Source organism: Panthera uncia, assembly GCF_023721935.1.
Source record: "Panthera uncia isolate 11264 chromosome E2 unlocalized genomic scaffold, Puncia_PCG_1.0 HiC_scaffold_20, whole genome shotgun sequence".
NCBI classification, from domain to species: domain Eukaryota; kingdom Metazoa; phylum Chordata; class Mammalia; order Carnivora; family Felidae; genus Panthera; species Panthera uncia.
Genome location: NW_026057589.1, coordinates 18,120,744 through 18,141,790, shown reverse-complemented (window position 1 = coordinate 18,141,790; position 21,047 = coordinate 18,120,744). Strand labels below are relative to the sequence as shown.

The 21,047-nt window shown below is 43.8% G+C and overlaps 1 long non-coding RNA gene across 2 annotated transcripts in view; it reads left to right on the top strand.

Moving 5' to 3' along the window:
• The window catches only part of LOC125916493 (uncharacterized), a 251,414-nt gene that overhangs the window by 103,526 nt on the left and 126,841 nt on the right, over positions 1-21,047 (top strand). The window lies entirely within an intron of this gene.

Sequence of the window (21,047 nt, the reverse complement as noted above, 5' to 3'; positions counted from 1 at the left end):
CAAAAGCTAAATGGAAAGCAAGGAAGGACTTGGACAGAAATTTATGTACCAAGAAATGTGAGATTCCTACAATAAGCAGAGATTAGACCAAGGGCTTCAGAAAAACTACTTGCTTCTCCTTCCTGAACCTCTGCTTGTTTTACCTGGAAATAATAGAGAGGGATATTATGAGTATAATTCAAGAACAAGTCAAATCAATGGCACCAAATAGAGAGGGTAGCTAGACACAGGTGGCCTAAGATACTGGCAAGGTATCGGCATGGGCAGCCTAATCCTTGCTGGTCCACATTACTAGGTCAATAGTTGGAGAAGGGAGAATGGAGATGCGAAGGTTTGGTCTCCTGCCACATGGGGGACAATGCTTGGCCTCGACTGGAACTGGAAAAATAACTAAGAATATGTCCTTCTGGGCAGTGTTTCTCGGTCTCAGCACTATTGACATTTTAGGCTGGGTAGTTCTTTATTATGGTAGGGCTGTCTTGTATATTGTAAGATGTTTAGGAGAAACCCTTGATCTTTACCAAGTGGATACTAGTAGGACCCTCCTTCCCCCAAGTCACAACAACCAAAGATGTCTACAGACATTGCCAAATAGGTCTTCCTTAAGCTGAGAACTACCAATCTGGGGTCACTGGAAGAGTGGCCTTGTTTTTTTCCTTGAAGATACAGGAATTGGTAACACATAGGCCAGTGAATCTCCTCCACCTCTGGACCACCAGCTTAGAAAGTCATCTGATGAGGGGGAGCTTGGGAAAGGAGGGAGCCCAGGGTCTGAGGCTCACGCTCCACACTGCTCCCATATACAACGCCTCTTTCTACTTTCCTGTGTGAAGAAAAACAGAAATTCAACCTTTCTCCACCCCAGTCCCCATAAGAAAGAAGAAAATGCACATTGTGGAGGTCAGTGGTACAATGTTTGGTTTATCCCTTGGTAATGTACTATTCCAAGTATTGTGCATCATCCAGGACTCAGATTAGCAGCCCTTCTCTAGAAAGTGTTTTCTGGCTACCCTATTTCATATCATTTCTCTCAGTCTTTCAATATATGACTAATGATCATTTTGTGTTTCCCAGTCATTTTAACAGAGATTTTTTAGTTCGTTTTTTTCCCACCCACTGGAAGTAAGGTTGCCAGGTCTCTTATTTATTATTAGATACTGGGAAGGTGTTTATTGATTATCCATCCCACCTCCATGGAGGTTGAAGCATGATGTTACTGATAAGGGCTGCACTGTAGGTTCCAATCTGGGCAATCTGAATAAGCATCCATTTCCTCAAATTATAAAAGGAGGAGCTCAAGTCAAAAGCAGTTATTGAGAAGAAAACATCTAGACATGTGTGACATCTAGACAGGTCAGAGATCCATCAGACACCATCAGTTATAGCCCCATTCACTTCTATTTACTGTCAACCTTTAGCGAATCACTTTACTACCTTGAGCCTTAGTTCTTTCATCTGTGCAATACTAGCATAACAATATGTGCATTCGAAAGCTTTCAGGAAAATGAAATAAGGAATGTATACAGTAAAGACTGAGCCCTGAAGAGGCTCAAGAAAGAGACTATCAAACCTCTAGGGGTTGAGTTTGGGTGGGGCAGGGGACTTGAGAACGTATGTCATTGTAGAGAGATGGGCCCAAGAATATTTTGGCTGCTAGGAAAGTTTGGGGAGGAGTAGAAACATCTAAACATAATTTCTTAACAAGAAGCTGTGTTTGTGAAAAAAGAAATCTGTATTCTACTTAAAAAAAAGTCTAGGTAGTTGCTAGTTTATTTACATAAGCTTTCAAGTCAGATTTGTGTCTCTTTCCATTGGCAAATTCTACAGAAAGAACCAGGAAGGAACCCATATATTTATAAATTACATTAAAGAGTGGCTCTAAAAACTCCCCTTAAGTTCTCACCAAACACTGGGTTCTTCTTCAGCCCTTCTCTGATAGGATCCTGTGAGGGTATCCTGTGTAGATTCTGTGTGTCCCTCACTTATAAGTGACAGATATTCTAAGTGTGCTGACATGTTGACAGATCTGACTGGGAATGACAGGGGCAGGTGATGCCACTTGGATAAAGTTTGTGATGTATTTTTATGACGGGAAGACTAGCCTTGTGCTTTTTGGTCTAGACAGGAAGCGATTGAAGATGAGCTTGGACCATGGTTGATTCTGTTATTTGAAAACATTTATACGACAGCAGCCATAGAGTGGAACAACTCACATTACAAAGCAGACGTGGCTGGAAGTCTGTTGCCATTACTTCTTGGGCCGGAGCTCATACTGATTCATTACTGAGGCATTCGGAGCAAGCTTCCTATGATGAAACCGTCCTGATGAATTTGTGGCAGGAATTTGTGGAGGGTATTTGGTTCCCTGTCAACTTCCCAGATCCCAGAGAGAATTAGGTGAGCAGTGAAGGGCTGATGGTCCCCAAGGAGGCCCCACTGCCCAACAGAAGCAACCCCATGTGGGGAGGGAGGCTGGTGTCGGGGTAGATAGAGAAGGTCCAGCACGTTGTACATTTCTTCTCTTAGATAATAGCTTTATTGAGATATTACATACATAAAAGTTACCATTTTTAAACTAGATTTTATGCTTTATTTATCTTTATTATTTTTTTTAATTTGAGAGAGAGAGCACGCGTGCGCACATGAGCGTGAGAGAGGAGCACGGGGAGAGAGAGTGCTCAGCGGAGCCCGACGCAGGGCTCGATCCCATGACCCCGGGATCGTGACCTGAACCAAAATCAAGAGTTGTGCGCTCAACCGACTGAGCCACCCAGGTGCCCGTAAATTTTATGTTTTAGGGCAGTTTTGGGTATACAGTAAAATTGAGTGGAAGGTACAGAGATTTCCCTTATACCCAGTGCTCCCACACATGCAGAGCCTTCCCCAGTAGCAGCGTCTCTCGCTAGATTGATATGTTAGCTACAGCCTTTGAACCTGCATTGACACATCATTATCACCCAAAGCCAATAATAGCCGACGTTAGGGTTCACTCTTGATGCACATCCCATGGGCTTGGACAAGTGGATAATGACATATATCTACCGTAAGAGTATCATGCACAACTCTAAGAAAACCTCTGTGCCGAAACTCACCATTTTCAAGTGTAGAATTGAGTGGTTTTTAGTGTGTGAACACGGTTGTGCACCCATCACCAGCATCTGTTTCCAGAATATTCTCACGGCCTCTGAGGAGAAACTCGTTAGCCCTTAGCAGTCACTCTTCACCCCTCCTCCAGGGACCCCTGGCAATTGCTGAACTTTCTGTCTCTATGGATTTTCCTGTTCTGGACATTTCATATAATCGGAATCATGTAATATGTGGCTTTTTTATGACTCGCTTACTTCATTTAGTATGAAGTCTTCAGGATTCAGCATGTGTATCTGTTCTTCATTCTTTTTAATTATCAAATAATATTCCATGGTTATACAACACGTTTTGTTTATTCATTCATTGGTTGATAGACATTTGGGCCGTCTTCCATTTTTTGGCTCTCGTGAATAGTGATATGGTGAACATGCATGGTTTTTGTGTGGACACATATTTCTCCAGGAGATTATCTTAGAAATATGCCTAGGAATGGACTAGGTGGATCATATGGCGACTGCATGTTTAGGGTTTTGAGGAGGTGCCGAGCTGTTTTCCAAAGTCGCTGGACCATTTTATGATTCCACCAACAATATATAAGGGTTCCGATTTCTCCAGATCCTCAACAAGACTTGTTATTGTTGGTCTTTTTGATGCATCCCTTTATTCTTTCATGTATTCACTCAGCAGTTAGGCATTGGGTACCTGTATGTGTTAGAGACTAGGGTATGATAGTGAGAAAACCGCACAAGAAGCTTATGACATGTTGGTAGAGACAAATAACAATTGTAGGATAATATAAGTAAAGATGTGATTATGCGAAGAATTACAAGGGGGGAGCAGTGCATGATGCTCTGAGGTTGTATACCAGTGACACCAAGTGAGACCAGACTTTGACCAGGGGTTTAGCGATGGTTTCCCTGAAGGGGCAATGACTGGGCTGGGAGGTGCAAGGTAATGAGAATTATGTGGTTGTTTGATCCTGAGCAGTCGTGTGAATGTGTCCGTGCCTCCGTTCTTCCTTTGTAGTATGGAGTTAGCCAGATCCACATAGCAGAGTGGTTTAGGCAGCTCAGTGAAAGCCATTGTCAGGCACAGGTTAATTCCCTCGATTAGTGATTCTCTGGCTTCCACTTGTGGTCTTCCAGCCCCCTGCACCTCCCTGCCCCCCCCCCCCCCCCCCGCCACTCCAGAAGATAGGTCCCTAGACAAGTGACGGTGAGGAGGAGGAGGAGGATGATATTGAGGTAGGCTAGGATTTGGTGAGTGCCTTCTGTGCACCAGGTACTGTGCTAAATAATTTACATCATATTCATTCCTTATGAGGACACTGCACTAGAAGGAGGTCAACATGAGATTAGAAAGGGTGAGAAAATAAGGCAGTGGGTGAAAAAGGCCCTGGGTTTATGTCTGCAGGAATTGGGCTTGTGGTTGAAGAAATGATTTTACGGCAAATATTTCCAAGGCCACGTTTAGAAAGCACCTGAAACAGGTACTTGGTTTCAGAAAATATATTTTTATGCAACTTAATTCTGTGTATACTTAGAAGGCTATTTTATTTCTTGAATATGGAATGCAATTTCTTTTATTTCAAATGACTTCTCTGGTATTAAACTAAATAGTTTAGCTTAATCACATATAACAAACCTCCCAGTATAAGGGCCTGGATCCCAAATCTGGCTACAAATTAGTTTCTAGCCCAGGCAATAAATGCATACCTGGAGCAAATTCAAAAAGGGAAACCACTTTAATTAGGTTTGAAAGTGTCTCCAATCAGTTCCAGAATAGCTGTCCCTGGATTTATGATGCACCTTCCAAACCGTGGCTCTTTTTATATCTAGCTGAAGTGAGAAGGCCCCAGAGAAACTGAGCGTGATTTCTTGAAACCTAAATATTTATCTCCCCCAAATAAGTGCCCCAAGAAAATATGGACAAGACTGATGGAGGGAAAGCTGGCTCACCTTAGCCAAGCCTGTCCGTTAGCCTCTATCATTGTTTCCACATAATTGCAAGGGTTCTAGAAGGATTAATTCAATCAAACCTCCCTTGGAACATTTCCATAAGGATAGTCTGACCCTACTAATCTGTCACACAACAATTACCTTCACTGTTACATTTATGTCCAGACGGCAGTAACACAGGGCCTTACTGGAGAAAGAGCTGGCAATGAGACTCAGAGAGGGTCGTGACTTGCAGAGTATCACCGAGCCCTAAATGTCAGAACCAGGACTCAAGCCCAGGTCACTCCACCACCAGGATTCTGAGCCCAAGGAACATACTCAAAGGAAAACACTGCAATAAAAATAATGATCGGTCATCTCATTTACATGATTCCCAGCTGCTCTGAGGTTGACTCACCTGTTAATTTCTGTTGGAGTCTTTTATCCTTGTTTTCCCAGCTGTAATACATGGATGTGACACAAACATGAGAAAATATACAGACAGCGTGGGGTGCAAAGTTGGAAAAGCTGGACTAGAGCCTGGGTTTTCATTTCTCTGTCAGGTGACTTTGGGCTGAACCACTCTGACCCTTATTCTCTTCCTCTGGGTAGAGAGAATTAACACCTCCAAGGAGAGAGTCGTGAATATGAAGGCAGAAAATGCCGTGTAGGCTCTAAAACGCCTTCCATGTTATTTACTACCTCTAAAATCTGTAAGAGTGTAAGTCTGACAAAAGAAGTCTTCATGGGCTTCTCTAAGTGAGTTCGTTGGAGATGTCGTTGTGTCAGGAAGTCCCAGTGCCACTTATCCTTGGGCACTCAATGACCAGCTCTTTTCTTCTTGCAGGAATGGTGTGGTGGTTGCAAAGAGGGGAGGACCTCAAAGTTAGAACTAGTGTTTTTTTCCCACAGTGCGCTGGGCACCTACCAGATGCTCTGTGAATATCACCTCTCTGAAGCAAGTCTGTGTAATTGGTCGTTTCATAATCGTCGTTTCCCCAGAATGGAACTGATCACAGAGTGGCTCAGTTTGAGTTGAACCAACTCAACAATCATTTCTTTTGTTCCAACTTCTTTTGCCCTTCCATTTCTTTGTTATATTCAAAGTGATTTGCCAGTGGAAGTTGAACTCTTTCTCCTAGGTTATTGTCATTGAATTTTAATCTGCCTGAGTGTACAATGGTGTAGTAGACAGAAAACATCCCTGTCCCCCTCCCCTGAGATGTCCATACTCTAACTTCAAGACCTGTGAATGTGTTACCTGACATGGCACAAGGAACTTTGCATATATGACTAAGGTAAGGACCTTGAGGTGGGAAGATTATCCTAGATTATGTGGATGGGCCCAGTGTCGTCAGAAAGGTCCATTGTAATCCAAAAGTCAGAGAAGGAGGCGTGATGACAAAGCAAAGGCCAGAGTGGTTCATCTTAAAGATGGAATAAGAGGTCAGAGCCAAGAGATGCAAGCAGCCTGTAGAAGCTGAAAGGAAAGGAAATGGATTCTCCCCTAGAGCCTCCAGAAGGAACCCAGTTCTGATGACACTGCAGTTTTTGTCCAGTAGGACCCCCTTTGGACCTCTGACCCCAGAACTGTAAGGCGTTGGTTTTAATTCACTAACCTTGAACTGCTTTAAGCCACTAAGTTGCAGTAATTTATTATAGCAGCTATCAGAAACTAATGCAGAGGGTCAGACCAAATAATTGTTCATGGTGAGCAAACCAACCACAAAACTTCATCATAAAAATTCAAATGAGTATAGCTCTACCGTGGATTATCAACATTCAGAGTGGCAATGGATTGGGAGGCCAGCAAGTGAGGTCAAGGCTACCCAGCTAGGAAGTGCAGCTCCTGGAATCCAAAGCCCCGTCTTTCTGACCACGTCTACCCTCTGTCTTTATAAATATGGCCTGCATAGTGGCTCACTCCGGGGTTGACAGCTGACTACCATCAGAGCCAGGCTTACAGGTGGTCCTTATTCTCCAGATACATTTTCTCGAAATCAGCGACGTGAACGCACACTCATCCCAGGAAGGGGATGCCAGACCTGGCTCTCGCGTCTTCTCCATGCACCTTATTTCTGCAAGCCCTTGAGTGTGCTTCTCATTCATCACTTGTGACTAGCTTGTCCGTCCTCAGGATCCTGTGCCAGCGATTCATTGGTGTACAATAGAGCTCAATGTGAAATAATCACTAAGGAAGTGGTTAATGTTTGCTGAATGTCCCAAGACTGCACTTTGATTCCTTGTCACCACCACCCGTCATCGAACGAGAGTCCCGATAGAAGAATCTCTTTTGATGTAAACAGAAGCTAGGTTTGCGGACGGTTCGGGGCATATCCTCTAGAATATCATGTCCTGCCCAGGGCTGAGATGAGGGCACGGCTATATGACAGAGCTGTGTTTCTAGGGTAGGGAAGGAAACTGCACCCATTCATTGTCTGTACAAAATTATACCTAGTGCTTTCAGATCTGTTAATCCTCACAGTGGCACTGCGGAGTATTAACAGTTCCTCTTCCCAAATGTGGAAACTGAGGCACAAATATTATGGGCAACAGGACTAGAAGCAATGCTGGGAAGCTTAGAAACGTGGGATCAAAAAAAGAAAAAAAAAGAAACGTGGGGTCAGTGGTGTTAAGAAACAAAATTCAGCCGAGTAAATTTGAAGCTTTAATTGGCTTTAGTAAGCAATTCATAAGTCAGGCAGCAAACTTTCTAGCAAGTAGAGAGATGCTCTGAGGAGTTGTACAAAGTGGAAGGTTTTTATAGGAAGGAGGGTGGGGGGAGGAAGTGATAGCAAAAGAAAAGAAAGGATTGCTTTAGGTCAGGACACCCTTTTGGAGGAAGGGACCAGCAGGACTTTTATCATGAAGATTACCTACCTCCCCAGTGCTGATAGGAAATTTCAGATGAACTGTTAGTTAAGAGGGAGAGGTTGAAACTGGGATTCATTCTTTGTTTGCTGTCCTGGGGGTCAGATGACTCTATTTTTTGGCTCATTGTCTCTTTTTTAACATTGGGGGAAAAAAACGAAGTTGTGATTCATACCCTTGGGTAATCAACAGGCACTACATGTCCCCTTTTTCCACCTACGAACAGGAGTCTTAAAATGCCATTATTGGCCAACACATAACGTGTAGTTTATGTGGGCGTGCACATGTCCTGAATAGAGGCGCTCTAAATCTATTTGTGTGGTGCTGGGTGAGCCCTTGAAGATTGGTGCAAACTAAACCAGCATAGGATTCAAAGACTTGGATTGTAGTTGGGTTATTAGTCCTGTTTATTTATTTATTTTTATCTTGCACAAATTAAAATTTAAAGAAGTCTTCTCTCCAGACTTTCTTACCTGTTGAGGCAATATACAGTATGGAAAAATAGCACAGGTTTTGAAGATGGGCAAACCCTGATTAAAATTCTGGCTCAGCCAGGTGCTAACTGTGGCCTCGAGGAAGTCACTTAACCTCACTCGTCTTCAGGTCCTTCATTAGGAAAAGGAGGATAATGATATGTGGCCAGTAGGGCTCTTTAAGAACTGTAAATAATAAATTACAAGCATCCAGAAAGCCAGTTGGCACATAATAGTTCCCAGTAAGTGGTAGCTGTACGGGAGATGTTCAACTAAGTAATCTCTGGATCTCTGCATGTCTATAATTTTAGTTTTTCAAAACCTTCAACTGCTGTTTATGGGGGACTTATGACATAGTAGGCTCTGTGCCAAGGATTACACCTGCATTATCTCATTAAATCTTGGTCACAACCTTAGGAGGTACGCTATCAAATCCTTACAGATAAGGACACCTAGGCACAGAGAAGATAAATAGACTGCCCCTGTTACAAAAACTAGTGATAGAGTCAAGATTTAAATCTAATTATCCCTGACTCTAGAACTCCCACTCTTAAAATTAAGCCCTTGTTAATAACATGTGTCTAGGCGTACTATTGCTTTCATAGAAAAGGCTGGACATCGATTCTCTCTTTTCCTCTACTGTGGGTGCCAAGCTGTGACTTGCTGAGTTCTTGTGAGTCCCCGGATGGCATCAGGACAAGAAAACTCCAGCATAGACTATCCCAGTACTTTCAGTAGAAAGTTATAACTGAGAGCAATTGTCAAAGCTGTGGGGAAAAAAGTGAGATTCACGTGTTTGGTTGACCATGTTAGTGAGAGGAAGAGTCTCTGCTCAAGGCAGGTGGGAGCCTTTTTCTCTGAGACCAGCTGGGAGATGTTGGAACAGGGCTTGCCCCGTTCCACCATGGTGATTCCCAACCATTCAGTAGGTTAGACAGTTGGGAAAGCCAGTCTCTGAATCCTGTAACTATCTCCAAGTTGCTTCCAGAAGATTCACATTTAATGAGCATCTAGAATCTGCCATGCAGATTGTTAGCAATGAGAACATAGGAAAGAAGATAAAGTCCTTATCCAAAAGAAAGAAAGAAAGAAAAAGAAAGAAGGAAAGAAAAGCCCTGATGTGTAGCATCTGCCCATGTCTGTGGTGTACTCCCATCACAGCCAATTTCAAGCTCCAAATGTGATGTCCCTGAGCATGAAGTGGGGAGGAGTTGCATGCAGTTGGCTCTGGTGAACTGGTACAATCTGGTCCCAGCCCCCACCCTGTCCTCCTCCTGGGTTCCCAGACATGTTCTTCACTCCTCTGCCTTATTCATGCTGGCTCATCCTTCCCATCGCCACTCAACTGTCACTTCCTCACAAGTTTCAGCTGGACCTTTGCCCTGGATGAAAAGCCTTCTGAGAGCTTGAGAGGCCTCTCCAGTCTTCTCCGTTGTTTCATGAGATGCGAGAGAGCACCCACAGAGAGATTTTGGCTGTGACTCCGTGTGAGAACCCCTGATCAGGACAGAGACTGGGGTGAGGTGCACACAACCTTGAAGGAATCTGTTGAGCTGGAAACCTTTCTGTGAGAACAGCTCTTGGAGCGTGTCCTTGGTCCCATGGAAACTTTTGCAATGTATCAAACCCAATCTTCCCATAAAACAACTACAAAGAGACTAGCTGACATGTGCATTACATAATACTGAAAGCTCCCACCCCATGCGTTCATTGTGGAACACGGGATAACGCTCTTAAACGATGTATGGTTCTACCTTCCAGTGGCATTTTAGGTGTCACAGGGCAGAGTAAAGACATTTAGTTGAGGGCTTTGGAAATACTGTAGCAGCACCCTTGTCTTCTCTCTAGAGGCTGCTGAGCTCATTTGGATAAAATAGGAAATGACTTTACCCGTTAGCCTTGAACAAAATTGGGACAGAGTTAAATGTGTGAACTTCAAAGGAGTTCACCCACCTTCTCCCCTGCTGGTCTTATTTGCCTCTGCTTTCCCTTCCTAATCACCATGCCTGGCCAGCTGTGGGGATGTCCCATTGGAAGTCAGCTCTGCCTGGGGTATTTCTGGCCTCACCCAAAATAGGAAGAACCCAAGGTCTCCTGAGAGCCGTATCGCCAGAGATTCCCGTCCGAATCTGAAATCCTGAGAGAGAGAGGAGCATTTGCAGGACTTGCTGTCAGAGGCTGAACTCTCGTCTCCTCATCGAACTAAGGAGAGCCACCTACTTTTGAGAGGGTCACATGTTACCATTTGTCACCAATGCCTGGGGATATTGATTTTTTTCTCATGGTCTGTTCTGACACCAAAGAGCCTTTCTGGTGCCTCCTCTCAGGTCTAATTGCAGACATTCACAGAGCCTCTACGATGATCCAGTGGCCTGCCGAGCATGAGCATTTCCCATGTAGTGTCTCATCCAAATCTCACAACAACCCACACACTTACGGTTTTTGCTTTAAAGTTGAGAATTCCAGGACTCACGTTAGGAAAATTGCCTAAGATCACGTAGCTCATAAGTGACAGATTTTGAGACTCAAATCCAGGTCTGGTGACAGAGCCCTGTCTTCTATCAATAGCCCATCTAATGGAAATCGATGGAATGATACAATTTCATTTGGGAAAAAATAACTTCTTGGTGAACAGATCACTTAGGGGTTATGTTTTCTTCCTGTCACTTAGTTACTCTCAAGAAAACTTGCTGTCTGACCTCTTCCTGATAAAGACAGACAGAAGCCATGGGCACATCAGACATAGCTCGAGGCCTCCAGTGCAGGGCTCTTTGGGGCCCCCCCAGCAGATGTGCTGTTTAACCCATGGCCGTCTTCGTTGGCCCCTAACCTCCCATAAGGACCTAACTGGTTTCTCCTCCAATTTCTCTAAGAGCCGAACAAGACGATAGGGCATATATAAATAGTGAAAAAAACGTTTTTAATAACTTTATTCTCACTGCACATATACGTGCCTCAGATTCAACAACAGGAGATGTTTGGCTCTTTCATGACTAATTTCAATGATTTTTACTTTCCCACACATAATAACCTTGTCTCCAAAGGTCTTTGGGCTTCCCTCACCCTGCAGGGAGGGGCTGGTCATGTGGTCCTCGCAGGGAGGCCGCAAAGGTAGAATTTCCTTAAGACGGTTTGAATGACAGATTCTGCCTCGAGGCTGCCTTTACTGTTTTTCCTGGATAAAAAACACTCAAAGTAGTGAGTGGATTCTACATTTAGTATTCTAGGGTACAAACAGCCTCACTGTGGGTTAGAGCAGTGGGCTTGCAAGCAGTGGGCTTGAACCTCCAGAGGTTCCCAGGGAGGAGGAGAGGAAGCAGGGTCTGAGTTGGGAAGGGATTAGATGGCCTCACAATTGGCCTGAGAAAGTTCAGTCAGGCAGACCCAAATGCTCTGCCCAAATGATGGGGAAAATCTATAGTGATTCTGGCCTAGGAACTGAATCTGGAGGGCAATAGGCAAATCCCCAAGTCAAGTTGGATGGGCGTCTATATCAGGAGATCTGACTACATCATAAAGAAGATTAAGAGACAAGAGGGAAATTACACCTAGAGAGTATTTACTTTGTACCATGTTTTTTATATATCTTACTTTAGTTTAATGTGGGACTAAAGCATCAGATAGATCTGGGTTCTATTTCTGGACCTCCCTGAGCCCATCACTTCTCCACTTAGGAGAATGGAGTAAAATGATTGGTGGGCTGGCTCACTTGCTTAATTCTGTCTTATATGGGGAGTTATGGCTCAATCCTTTTCACTTAGATCCCACAGAATGGGTTCCCTGCAGGAAGTGTATAATTATCAGAAGAAAAGAGAATGGATGTGGAACAGCCAGAAGCAACAAGTGTCTGTTCAGTGATTGAGCCCCAAGTCCCCAATATTCGTTAATCTCTATACTGAGGGCGGGAGGGAGAGGAGGTAGCTTCCAGAGCTCCAGCTTCAAAGAAGTATGGAAGACTGATGTGAACCACCAAGTAGAACATTTTAATCTAATTAGAGACCAGTTTCCTCGATTACAGTTTTTTTAATGTTTGTTTTTTGAGACAGAGAGAGAGCATGAGTGGGGAAGGGGCAGAGAGAGAAGAAGACACAGAATCCAAAGCAGGCTCCAGGCTCTGAGCTGTTAGCACAGAGTCCCATACAAGGCTGGAACCCATAGACCACGAGATTATGACCCAAACCAAAGCTGGACGCTCAACCGACTGAGCCACCCAGGCACTCCTGATTTCTTAGGTCTTAGAACTAAAAGGTGAATGTTTCAGTCGAACTGAATGGAAAACTTGACCCAGAGATTCACCTGCCAGGTATGAATAGAGCAAAAATGAGACAGGGAGGGAAAGGAGTGTTTCCACTCTCAGGAAGAATGAGGATGCCATTCTCACCCTCTCAAGTGTGTTGACAAAGAAGGAAGGTAGAGACTGTCTCGTCCCAGCCCTGAGACCAGCCATGGAGGGCTGGTCTACCTTGGGGAGTGGGGGGAACTGCTGTTTCCATCGGCTGCCATCAGCAGCATAGTCACTGTGGTGACTCCATGAGAATCTGTCCTGCAGCCCCCCCAAACTCCAGGGAGGGAAATGTACCAAGCCCCACCTGCTTTGCTCTGAATCCTTCACTGTGTTTGTGCCAAGGGTCACTCTTCCTGGGGGCTGGTTCCAGCCAATGACTGAGCACAGCAGCCCCGTCCAGAGACACAGGACGGCTTTGACTGGTAACTATGCCTTGAGGACTCCCCAATGATCCTGAAGAACTTTCCTTAGACTGCAAAGGGGTCTAGGATTCTTGCTTTACACAGGTTGTTTTCCTAATGAATTCCCACTAAACTCCTGTATGTCTGTATATTAGTTTCCTGTTGTTGCTATAACAAGTTGCCACAAACTTAGTGCCTTAAAACAAAGCAAATTTATGCTCTCACAGTTCTGGAGGTCAGGAGCCCAAATGGGTTTCACTGGGTTAAAATCAAGGGGTTGGCACAGCTGTATTCCTTCTGGAGGCTTTAGGGAAGGATCTGTTTCCTTGCCTCTCCCAGTTTCTAGAAGCCACCTGCATTCCTTCCTTGGCTTGTGGCCCGTTCCTTCATCTTCAAAGCCAGAAGTATAGCATCTTCAAATCTGTCTCTGACCCTGATCCTCCTGCTTCCCTCTTATAAAGACCCTTGTGATTATGTTGGGTCCATCTGGATAATCCAGAATAGTCTCCCCATCCCAAAATCTTTAACTGCGTCAGCAAAATATCTTTTGCCAAGCAGGGTAAACATATTCACAGGTCCAGGAAGGAAGCTCTGTCTACCACAATCTATTGAAGCTTATCCAGGAATCAGCTGTTCTATTAAGGCTTCTTTTACTCAAAAGCAAGTACTCATGGAAGCAAGTACTCATTCCTATGAAACACCTAATTTTAGTTTTGTCATATGATATTGTGTTATTGGACACATCATGCTACAATGTCTTATTTTATTGTTTATATCCCATGGGCTAGATGATGAGATCTTTGGGATAAAGGGTCATCGTATCTTACCTCTGGAGTGCCTCAAACCGAGCAGAGTCTGGCACAGCTTAGGTTTCAGTAAATACTCACCTGAACGGAAGGATACACTTTATAATGTGTAGAGGGCATTTTAAATATTTCTAAGGTGAGGGGAGGGGAATTCATTAAAAGGTTATTTGTAGATTGTCCAATGTTTAGGACCAAGCAGACAGAGGACCCGTGAAACAGGTAGAAATTCGGGGAGATTTCAAAGTCCAGCCTAACTTAAAAGGTTTGGTGGAAATGCCAAGGCAAGGAGGTGTGCTCCAACATAGTGTCTTGGGACAGTAATCCGTTGGAGTTGCTGGAACATAAAATGCCAGTAGGAGCAGAGCCTAAAGATGAGGCTGGAGGGAAAGAATGAAAATCTGTGCCAGACTCTTATAATTCCTCCTAAGGAGTTGGGGTCTTGTTCTGTAGGCATCAGGGAGCCATCATGGATTTCTAGTTTGATGTGATCAGGTTTATGTCTTCTGAGGCTGGAGCGTGGAGGGTAAAGGAGAAGAAGGCAGGCTGAAGGCAGGCGGGTGGCCATGGCTCATGATAGGGACACTCATGTGCTGAGCTAAGGCAGTGAGAACCGAGATGGAGAGGCAGAGAACCCCAGTGAATGAGGGAGTGACCGTGTCAGTTTCTGCTCGCCATTTTACCCCAGGCCCCACAAAGGATCAGTGGGCATTCAGTGAATATATATCTGCTGAGTAAGTGACAGAAGTGGTTCTTGTGATGTTTAAAAAAAAAAAAAAGCAGGATTGGTGGAGCTGGGTCGTTGGGACCTGTGCAAATAAATACGCTGCAACTGATCAGGCAGCATGGGGGAAGCCCACTATGAGGCGAGCTTGAACCGGACATCAGTTTGAACTTGGCTGTCAGATACCTACCTGACTTGCAGCACATGTGAATGTGTGCATGGTGTGGGGGGAGGTGGGCTCGGGGTGCAGGAGTGCCTCCCTCCTGGCTCCTCCCTGCCCTGCACATCTCTCTGGGCTTCTTCTTGGCTACTCAGGTTTCTAGTCCTGGCTTACCCCAAAGGGCATCATGCATAGCATTCCTTCTGCAGCCCACTCAGGGATTCTTAAATGTTGCCTCATTTCCATACTCCCAGCATTTGCCAACAAATTCATTTGGGTTCATTTTTAATAAGCTCCTAGGCGCTTGGCTCAGACCTTAAATATTTCACTTGATTTGTATTTGAGAGGGGGGAAAAACCCACAAACCAAAAATGATGGCCCTGTGTGAAATGACAGATATTTATTGGACTTTTCTAAATGCACCCAATACTTTTAAAGGCCTCTGGGAAAATATTAAATTAAAAAGTGTCTGTGCATTAAACAACCTGCAAAATCAACCGCTCTTGGTACATAAAGCTTCATTTCCCCGACCGGCATGTATGGGTTTAGACCGTTTGGGCACTGCTGTCTTGACGAACAGAGACAAAGTCGTGATGAAACATTACCTGTATCTGGATGATTCTTCCTCGTGGGCCAATTAAAGTAACTCCCACCCACCACATTTGTCCTTGCTTCTTGTTTTGGTGTGTGATTTGCCTCTCTCTGATTCAATAGACCTGGAGAAATTGATCTACAGAGACATTCTGAAATCTATAATTTTACCACAGTTGAGAGAATATGAATAGCATAATTGACCAAATATAATTCTCGTCTCTGAGGCTCACCCGTGATATGTCGATATTTTAGAAAGGAAAGAAACCAACATTTATTGAACACCTACTGTGTGCCGGATATTGAGCTGAGCGGCGTTTCTGATCCATGCTCGGTGTTTCTTCATCTTTCCTGTAGCAACAGTATTCCTGTCTCTGTCGTGTCGAACAGGGAGAGGCAGCTCAGAGACAGCAGACGCCTCGGCCAGGATTACACAAGAAGTGTGAGTAGCAGCATTCAGGGCTCAAGCTTACGTTTGTCACCTGCAGGCGCAGTTATAGGAGGAAACGAGGTGACAGCCGCCCGCGGCTTCACGGATAATGCTCCTTCTCTGTCCTGGCTTGCAGAGCATCAGCTCAGGCATTGCACAGGCTGGCTGGCTGGAATCCGAGGCCACCATGCATGTGCAAGAGGGAGAGGGCCCTACTCCCCAGGAAGCCCCACTCTCAGTTCCTAGTAGCCTTCAGGAATGACTGCGTTGCCTCTGAATCGAACAGGGATGCTTTTGGTGTTTGACTGTCGAGTGTGACGTTGACTTGTGGTTTAGGGTGTCTTGTTTCCTATTTCTGCTGCGACAAATGACCACGGACCGGGTGGCTTAACACAAAAGAAATTCATTTTCTCCTAGTTCTGGAGGCCAGCAGTCTGAAATCCAGGTGTTGACACGGTAGTTTTGGGGTCTCTGAGCCAGAAACCGTCCCGTGCCTTCCTCTGGCTTCTGGCGGTCGCCCGCAGGTCTTGGGGTTCCTTGTCCTGTGGCCGCATCTTACTCCTGTCCCTTTCTCTGTGTACGTCACCTTCCCTGTGCCTCCGTGCGTCCATTTCTGTGTCACATAAGGACACTGTCCTTGGATTCAGGGCCCACCCTAAACCAGCATGATCTCATCTTGATCCTGACCTTAGCTACATCTGCAAACACCCTGTCTCCAAATAAGGTCACGTTATGATGTTCTGGGTGGATGTCAACACTTTGGGGGATACTATGCAACTCGTTACAGATGGATATTGTTTGCGGTATTTAGAAAGTATTTTGATAAGATGCTATCAGCATTTGGTGTTTAATTTTATTAACTATAATTTTGGCTTTCTTTGAGTTAAAAAAAAATCTCTTTTTGTCTTTGATGGATTGAAGAGGACCAATCTATTAATAGACCCCTTATTATTAAATGATGCTCTAATAAGGTATTCAGCTCTCTTTAGTAGAGAGCTACATAGTATTGAAATGCTTGTAGTCTTATTTAAATGCATTGCTAGATTCAGTTTAAAAATATATTATTCAGGGGTGCCCGGGTGGCTCTGTCACTTAAGTGTCCCACTCTGGCTCAGGTCATGATCTGGCGGTCTGTGAGTTTGAGCCCCGTGTCGGGCTCTGTGCTGACAGCTCAGAGCCTGGAGCCTGCTTTGGATTCTGAGTCTCCCTCTCCCTCTGCCCCTCCCCTGCTCACACTCTGTCTGTCTCTCTCTCTGTCTCTCTCAAGAATAAACATTTAAAAAATTAAAAAATATTTATAAATATTATTTAGAATTTTTACATCATAGTCCCAAACGGGAGTGAATTTACAGTTTGTCCTTTGGAATATTTCAACTTAGTTATAGTCTGTCCAACTTAAAAACTTTGGGAATTGTCTATCTCTTTTGTGTGGACTGGGTAAGATTACATATTGTAAAAATGAGTTAATCTTTGAAGTGATGTGTCTATTAATTCTTCTGGACCCAAGGCTATTTTACATAAATGATAGTAGGAAACTTTTTAAAAAAAATTCTTTGCCAATAAATATTGATCTAAGCAAATGGATCAATTTTGATAGCCTCCTAGAAAATGTTTAACATTTAACTGTGATTTTTTTTCTAATTAATTAGTAGACTGTCAAACAGTGTTCTGTTTCAAAAACTCTGCCTTGCTTCTTATCCAAACATTGTCCTTTTCTGTTTCCTCTCTTTTTGCCTCCGTTACTTGACTTCTCAGAGTTCATTGTAATTTCTACCTTGTCATCCCCATGTATCCACTCTTAGGCATTTTGGTTACTTGTGTGCTTTTTCTGTTTCTTGTTTTACTAAGTTACCATTACTTATATATTTCCCTTTATTTTTCAACTTAAGTGGAAAAAGATTGTAATGTAATATACATGTATAGCATTTAGAGTATAAAATATTTTTCATATACCTAATATTTAACCCTGTCTTATGTGTATGCATAAATACATAAAATATTTAAGGCGCCTGGGTGACTCAGTCGGTTAAGTGTCCGACTTAGCTCAGGTCATGATCTCACGGTTCATGAGCTTGAGCCTTGCATCGGCCTCCATACTAACAGCTCAGAGCCTGGAGCCTGCTTCACATTCTTTGTCTCCCCCTCTCTCTCTGCCCCTCACCTGCTCATGCTCTGTCTCAAAAATAAATAAACATTAAACAAAATTTTTTTAAGTATATAAAACCTTTACCCTCTGAATCTGGTTTTGACTATAGTACTTAACACATCTTGTATGGATTTATTGGTCACCTATTGGCATTTTATATATTATATACCCTTTATTTACTTGTAAATGTAGGTGAAAATTTTAATTTTGAACTTTTTTTCTGACCCATGAATTAAAGGTGTGCTTACTCAAAATAATTACAATTTTTGTATAAATTATTTGCTCTACATTTTTTTAATTTATTTTTGAGAGAGAGAGAGAGCGTGCTGGGGTCAGGGCAGAGAGAGAAAGGGAGACGCAGAATCCAAAGTAGGCTCCAGACTCTGAGCTGTCAGCACAGAGCCCACTGCGGGGCTCGAACTCAACAACCGCGAGATCACAACCTGAGCCGAAGTCTGATGTCCAACCAACTTAGCCACTCAGGCGCCCCTCTACTAGATTTCTAATCTTACAACTTTCCGATTAAACCATGGTGTTTGGAGGGCTTGTGTTTTGGGAACTTTATTTAGATGATCAATTTGTGTAGATATGCCAAGGACATTTGGGGAAAATAAAAAGACATTCTGTAGAAGTAGGTATAAAATTATTACGTAGACAATCCAACTTGAATTTTCATTCCTCTGAACTTTCAAAGAGTGTTAGTCTGTCTTGTTTTAGTTAGCTAATTGTTGGTGAGGCATTAGTTAGACCCTAAGTTGGTTAGTGTCTTTGGTCTCCTTCCAGGAGGGATCTATAACTACAGACAATCCCATTGGTGGTGGTTCATATCGCCTACATTTTTTTGGTTAATTTCTATTTCGGTTTCTAATGATTTTGATTTTATATTTTGACTCTATTGTATCCATAGAGCTGCATGATTATTATATTAACTTTTTAAAAATGTTTATTTATTTTTGAGAGTGAAAGAGAATGAGAGGGACAGAGACAGAGCCTGAGCAGGGGAGAGGCAGAGCGAGAGGGAGACACAGAATCCGAAGCAGGCTCCATCCAGGCTCTGAGCCGTCAGCCCAGAGCGCGACGCGGGGCTCGAGCCCACGAACCGTGAGATCATGACCTGAGCCGAAGATGGACGCTTAACCGACTGAGCCCCCCGGGTGCCCCATGAAGAAACTTTCTAATAGAGGAAAGCCGTGGGGGCAGGACAAAACTCAAGAGTTGTTTCCAGGTTTTACAAGACGGACTGCTCCTTTGCTGCCACCTTCTTTCAGAAGAAGCTGTTAGTGAGACAAGGGGACCTCAAAGACGACCCTCCTGAAATCTGGGTCCCCAGGCCCTTACTTCCACCTCAGCACTTTGCGGTATACACAGCCCAAACCACAGTTCCTGTCATGACAACACATAACGCATCGGTAACATCTGTGTGCCTGCTGAGTCTGGTGGCCATGTGTGATTTCTTCGGAATCCGCTGTGTTTTGGAAGACAGGTCTGGAAGAAAGAAGTCATAAGTCATGCTACCGCACCACTCATTATTCATTCATTAAACTTTTAGTGAGCAGCTAATGTGGCCGTGTGGGGGAGACTAGCCCTGAGGACAGAAAGGTGAATAAAGCAGACCTGGCTTGTGCTCCCTCACGGGAGGATGAAAAACCTGTTCCCCGCAAGACAAATAAAGCTGCGGTTGTAGGTCACCTGTTTCCAAGAATCACCTTCCCGGGGAGGGGGGGCGGGGAGAGGAAGGAGACATGGGTTACTACAACTCCCTCACATCTTGGAGAAGACAGTACGGAGAGATGATTTTTGTGATGAACTGCCGGTGAGGAAAGTAATGTGACAGAAAGTGTCATAGCCTTGGGCTAAGAGAAAATCAGCAATTAGCCGGAGAGAGATTTGTCCCCCCCCCCCCCCAAAAAAAAAAATTGAAGACGGAAAAAAAAAGTTCCTTAATTTTATATATACGCTAAGGAAAGGGGACCCTGTGGGGAGTGACTTCCTGTGCCCAGGGTATAAGTAAGAGTACAGTCCATCCACACGTCCTGGCAGACTCAACCGGGAGCACCAGGAAAGTCCTGAGGTTACATTTTTCTTTTTGAAGAATGCTGCCAAATTGCTAATTTGGACTTAGGTTCTTTTTCTGCAACATCGCTTTCTCTGACCTCGGAGGAACGAGGGTGTAGGCAGCTGAGTATCTTAACGTTTGAGAATTGCCAACTCTGCTTCTCCTCCTAAACTCTCGGGTGGATTGGTCCATAGGGTTAAATGGCTCATTGCAATTCAGCAAAGTGGCTTTTATGTGCAATTAATGTTTGTTAATTTGGTTAAATGTCAAAGCATACATTTTTTTGGGGAAAAAAAAAGTTTCTGCAATACGGTCTCCACCCCCAAACCTTTTAAATATCGAGGGGTGAGATGTTATTCTCAAACAAATGCAGAGGCAAACATATTCAGCGTCTGCTTGAAATTGAATGGACGATACCTTAGCTAAATGTCCCTCTTGGGAGAAGAGACAGTAATATGTCAGCACATCGGAGTGTAGAGCCAAAACTAACAGATAGTTGAGAAAACCCACTGGAAAACTATTGCCTTTACCACCTGGCCCCTAAAGAAGAAAGAAGGGCTTTGACTCAACTGTTGGCTCATTGTTTTGATTCCCCATCTGTTTGTTCCCCTAATATCTTAATATTTTCCCCTTGTGTTTGTGTCTTGCATGCTCTGGGTATTTGATATTAATCTTTGGTGTGTCCATATGTATATATTCTGATTCTGTTTGTTTGGGTGCTAAAGGTTCAGGCATAGTTACTAGATCCTTTTTATAATGAGCATTTTCATTAAAGCCTACCATGCATTTATGTAAAATATATGTAGTGAAAATGTACACCATAAAGATTTAAATAGGCTAAAGCTCTTGATTCTTCAGCCTTGGCATATATCTGCTACAAAATGGTCGTCTTTTCCAAATTCACCAGGGAAAAAATAGATTTAAGGGTCTCAGTATTAGGATTTCTCTCATACTTTTTATTTTTTTCCGTAACGGTTTGATCCCTGCTCCAGCCCCGTGCTGGTTAGATGGCACTGCTTCCATGCTTAGTGTGACTTTGGGTGTCCTAGATATTTTTAATTCCATGTCTTGTCCTCTTAAAAA